The following is a 5,919-nucleotide window of genomic DNA, read 5'->3' as shown; positions in this document are numbered from 1 at the left end:
CTATATTTTTCATAAAATATATGTCTCAAGGGTGAGGATGCCAGCCTCCAGCCATGACGCTGCCGCAAATATGGATTAAAAAGCACCGGGTCAGTAACGATCTACGGCCCTACCTGACGTGAGCCAAATAATGTACCACCCATTCAATCCACTGGGCCTGTCCTATTTGTTTCTTTGTCAATTTTGTGGTTCTCTTGAAAAAAAAAAATATCCGTCAATGCCGTAGAGGTTTATGGACAAATAAATCTTCTCTTTCTTAAAAGTCAGCGCAACTTAAAAGGTTATTGAGGGGCGGGGGAGGGGGGGGGGGTGCGGGGGGGGGGGGGGGGGCTTCTAGAGTAGGGTAGTCTTGGAGCTTTGTTCTTTGTTCCGTGTCTTTGCTGAAGCTTGATTCACTCAATTTCTAGTTATCAGCTTACATTTGCTTATTTTGGTTGGAGAACTTTGACACATTCATGCACGCGCGCGCGCACACACACACACACACACACACACACACATATATATATATATATATATATATATAATTATATATATATATATATATATATATATATATATATATATATATATATATATATATATGTGTGCGTATGTGTAACCCGTATTTATTATACTGCCCCTTTCGCTATCCTGAGAATCTACTCAAGGGTTATGAAAAGTATATTCTAATTGAAGTTTTTCACCTCTTTTACCTGTATAATCTGATAACGAAGGAAAGCTTTTTTTTTTTTTTTTCATTTCATTATTCATAATAGGATACCTGGTGCAGTATCTCAGTATTTGGGTATTGCAGTAATAGCTTTGAAGATGAATAAATATAATTTATAGTTAGCTTTTAATACTCATTCAGCTCTTATGCGCTTTCTATTTTACATTTTTTATTTTAGGTTTTACCATGAGTTTATTATTATTATTATTATTGGAATGGTGGAATGCTAAATAACACAGGGAATTGAAATGTTTTCATTCCCGATTGCTTAAAGAACTGAAGGATTGAATGTTAGATTGTAAGGCAAGGTAAGAAGACCAATCTTAAACAGTCAGTCTACGCTATAAACTTCTTAGCCTTGTGGGCTAAGAAGTAAAATTTTTTAAAACTAATCCTAGTAGCTTTTGTAATTGTGGCAAAATTGAAGAAGGATACATTCGCAAACTTATGTGATTTAGTTTTTCAGCAGCTTTTGCCAGCTTATTGGAAAAGTCCTTGCTTAACATTTTGCTGGACGGGAGTTCGAGACCCGCTTAAGGTCGATAGTTTCTAGTAGCATCTGCAACCTTACCATCCTTTTGAGCAAGGGATGTTTTTTTTAGGAGCCTATAGGTCTACTTACTGAGTCATCAGCAACCATTACCTGGCTCTCCCTGGTCCAAGTTTGATGGAGAGTGGCCTTGGGTGCTGTATATATATATGGTAAACGTCTGTGGCATTGTCCTATCCCTTGCCTCTGCCCTTCACAAGCAACTTTTAAACTTTTAAATGGCTATTCTGGTGTTCCCCAGGTTAGTCTTCTGGCCCCGTTATTTTTCGTGCAACATACGCATGATATACAGTATGGTTTGGTCTAGAAAACAAGCTCGTTGCATGCGGTTGATTCTGCTGTCTTTGCATCAATTCCATCTTAGGAACGTAGACCCAATGATTGTAGAATCCCTTCATAGAGATTTAGCTAAACACTAGTGCATGGTGCAAATTATGGGGCATAAAGTATATTAGTTAAGTCCTATTAAAACTCATATCATGATTGTAATCAGGTCGAGGACAGGGGCTCCTCAACATTCAGATCTCTGCATTGTTAACACTATACGACTCTTAAAACTTTAGCTGTGATTGTCTTTTGCAAATTTACTATACAGTATTCTAGAAGTTTTATTCCAGATGTGACCAAATTCTGGAATGATCTTCCTATTTAGGAAGTTGAATCAGTAGAACTTCAGAAGTTCAAACTTTTTCTGAATTCTTTTCTGTTGAACAATTTGATTCAAGTCTTGTTTTTTGGGCTCAAGCCATGTCGTCGTGATGGAAGGAAGGTTCCTATAGGTAGCTTTTTAAGGGATATTTGGCTACAGTGATATTCCTAAAGAGTTAACTTTTAGGTCTCCAGAATTCTAACTCCAAGCGCGAATATCCTTAAATTTTATCGTAAGGATATCGCATAAATCAGAGGACGTATATCTTGATACAACACATAGCAATCTTCACCCCGAATAGCGTTTTCGTTTCGAGGGGGAAGAGTGGCAGAAATAGAAGGGGAGCCGTTATCAAGGTTACCCTTCCTCCCGTACTACTATTGAGTATCTAGATGGCGCTGTATCCAAGATGGCGCTCATTCCTATTTTGGTAGCGATTTCGCACGGTGGTGTTCCCTGTTGATCTAACCTTTTGATCACTTTTGTGAGAATTTATTATGCAATCTCCAGCTTCTTTTTCCTCTGGAAAGTTGAGTATTTATTCTTTACAGTGTATAATTTTTAGTTCCTGCTTCACAGTGAAATTAGAGCAAATTTTTGTGTTAAGGGGCTAGGCCTGTTACCGGAGGCGCCATGGTCGCTGTTGTTCGTTATGCATGTGTTATTTAGTTAGCAGAACGACTTTCCCGGTTGTAATAGCATTAATAAATTATGAAAGCTATTTAGGCATAATTATACTAGTAAAGATATATATCTTATGCATAATTTCCTCTTCCTTTAGTTGATCGTATACGTTAGAGTTTCGGTGATTTAGGTAACTGAGTCTCGTCTCGCACTAGGCTATCTAGCCTAGGCACTGTGGTATACTTTCAGACATTATCCCCGGTTACCCTTGTGTATCGTTTTATTGATTCAACGGGAGATAGTGCATCCTCTAGAATTATATAACTCGATACTTGTCTCCTGCGCAGATTTAAGGGTAATCCCTCCTTCCCTCTGAGTGCCGCCGTAGGCGGCAACCCTATCTGGTCTTGCCATAGAGTAGTTCACTCCGGCTTGACTAGGCTAGGGTTTTCTGTCTCCCACCTTTGCCGCCGAGATCCCGGCTTTGGTTTTCGACAGAACCTCAGAGTATTCAGTCTTTCTGCCGGCGGCAGAGCAGCAGGGTGATTAGTCACTCCCCTGCCGGCTTACAGCTGCCGGCATAGGAGGCTAAGCCTCCCTAGGCCGCACTTGAAGTGGTAGTATGATGCTGCCACCTTCTCCCCTGCAGCTAGAAGACTAGTCCTGTGTCGGCAGACCCTAGGCTGAAGAATAGTATTCTTCTGCCGCCTAGGATGTCGCCGATACTGAGACATTGTTTCTCTTTTGTGTGGTCTGCCGGCTTCTTCTACACTCGATAGATTCGACAGACCCTATGCTGAAGAATAGTTATTTTTCTGCCGCCTAGGGTGGCGCCGATACTGAAACATTGTTTTACTCTTGTGTGGAAGTGGCGGCAATCCAACCGCCTTCTTCTACACTTGATACAGGACCCTTTTCCCTTCCCCTCTTTGTCCTTTAGCGATGACTTAGCCATCGCAATCCTGTGGCCGTTGTCCTGCAATCTCACCGCTTGCCGGATAGGTTGCGGTCCCGGCCGGGCTCTTACAGAAGCAGCTGTTTAGTCACTCAGTCTTTCCCAGGTGTGTAATTACAGTATACAGATAACACTTGTTCCATGTGTACAAAGCACACAATGTTGATGTTGTACAACATTTACAGAAATTATAATAGGAAAATTTATCAAAAATTTTCAATTTTAGAGTGGCACTCATCATTTCTTTTCTTTCAGGGAGAAAAATATTTTCTGTATACATTGTACTTATAATTCCCTTAACACGTTACACTCATTGTACTCGTTATTCCATTTGGTCATTTATTCGAAATAAATGTCTATTAGAGTGTAATTGCGTCTTATTTCGCCCTGTAATTAGCACAATAAATATGCCAGAGTTCTCTTACTTATTTATTTAAGTAAACCTCATATTATTGTATGCTTACAAACAATGGATATGGTTGACACTTAGTTGTTCAGACAACATATACAAACTGTGAGACCTTTTGTATATCTAGTGGATACTTATGTTTGTTCATACAATATATGCAAACATTGAGACCCCTTTTCTACTGTCTAGTATGACTCTTCCCTGTAGGGGCAGGAAGCACTAACATTGTCCATGATTAGTCGTAATGACGGATAACGGTAACGTCATTTGTCTCAATGGTCCGGATGACCATAGAAAAATTGTCCCAAGGTTAAGGCACCTATGAAAATCCACAGATACAGTACTTTCTAGTAATTCTCTGGTAAACTTCCATCAGGACGACATGGCTTGAACCCAAAAACGTTTTTGGGTAAGATAGCCGTGTCGTCCTGATGGACCCACCCTCCTTTTCTATAGAAAAGGCCTTGGCAGGATCCCTCCCGAAATTACTATATCTGTAGCACCATGCTCAATGCTACAAGGAATGAGCGCCATCTTGGATACAGCGCCATCTAGATACTCAATAGTAGTACGGGAGGAAGGATAACCTTGATAACGGCTCCCCTTCTATTTTTGCCACTCTTCCCCCTCGAAACGAAAACTCTATTCGGGGTGAAGATTGCTATGTGTCGTATCAAGATATACGTCCCCTGATTTATGCGATATCCTTAAGAGAAAATTTAAGGATATTCGCGCTTGGAGTTAGAATTCTTGAGACCTAAAGGTTAATTCTTTAGGAATATCACTGTACCCAACTATCCCTTAGAAAGCTACCTTTAGGAACCTTCCTTCCATCAGGACGACATGGCTATCTCACCAAAAAATAGATTTTTCGCGCTGTTTTATATTTATATGTGGCTAATCTATTTTAACGTTGTTACTGATTTTGAAATATTTCACATTTCTTAATTTTTACTTAAATATAGTTTATTTGCTATTCCATTATTTCCTCTCTTCATTGGACTACTTTCCCTGTTGGACCCCTTGGGCTTATAGTATTCTGCTCTTCCAACCAGGGTTGTGGCTTGGCTAATAATAATAATAATAATAATAATAATAATAATAATAATAATAATAATAATAAAGAAAACCTGTTTTTTTTTGCCAAGAGTACCTACTGTAGGGTGACATTACCTTGCAAAAACACAAAGGAACATTATTTTCTCGAATCAGAATCAATATTTCTGGTTATAGATACCAAACTGTTCTAAAAACAATTATAGATGAAAAGACTTTTACCAAATATAATAATTATATTATAAAACCACGGTAAGATAGTACTATGAAAACCTAGATCAAGGATTCTCAACCAGTGGAATTTTAAGGGGGGGGGGACCAGTTGTCTTTTTATAGTTTATATATGAAATATCTGTTTTTTACGTTGCTAATAGTTTATATAGGACATATCTGTTTTGACGCTGTTCCTGTTACTGTTTTTAGAATGATATATTGTTAATTCAATCCATCATTTATTTATTTCCTTTCCTCACTGGGCTATTTTTCCCTGTTGGAGCCCTTGGGCTTATAGCATCTTGCTTTTCCAAATAGGGTTGTAGCTTGGCTAGTAATAAAAATAGTAATAATAATGGGGACCGCAGATTGATAAACTCAAACAGTTGGAATATTGATTTTTATTTTTTTTTATTATTGATTTTTTTGTATTATTTGTGTATAATTTGGAATGCACTTTTTGAGGCAGACATTCTTGGAAAAGAGTAGGAATGATATTCCGACATATGGTGGAAACAATGTTACGAACCCCTGGCCTAGATTATCAACAGTAAATTATCGTAACGGTACTAAGTTCCGAATATCCGTTTACCCTTTTTTTTTATCATCGAATTTGGCAGTATTGGCCATCACCTTAGCCCTTATTCTATCAACTGTTTGCCTAACGGTTTAAGAGACAGTTGGTTTCTGCAGATTCACGGTGTCCGGGGATGACTGCAGAGTGCAGACAGTCTGAGACAGAGGTAGATAC

Source organism: Palaemon carinicauda, chromosome 10 (assembly GCF_036898095.1).
Source record: "Palaemon carinicauda isolate YSFRI2023 chromosome 10, ASM3689809v2, whole genome shotgun sequence".
Classification (NCBI taxonomy): domain Eukaryota; kingdom Metazoa; phylum Arthropoda; class Malacostraca; order Decapoda; family Palaemonidae; genus Palaemon; species Palaemon carinicauda.
Note: the sequence above shows the minus strand (reverse complement) of the source record.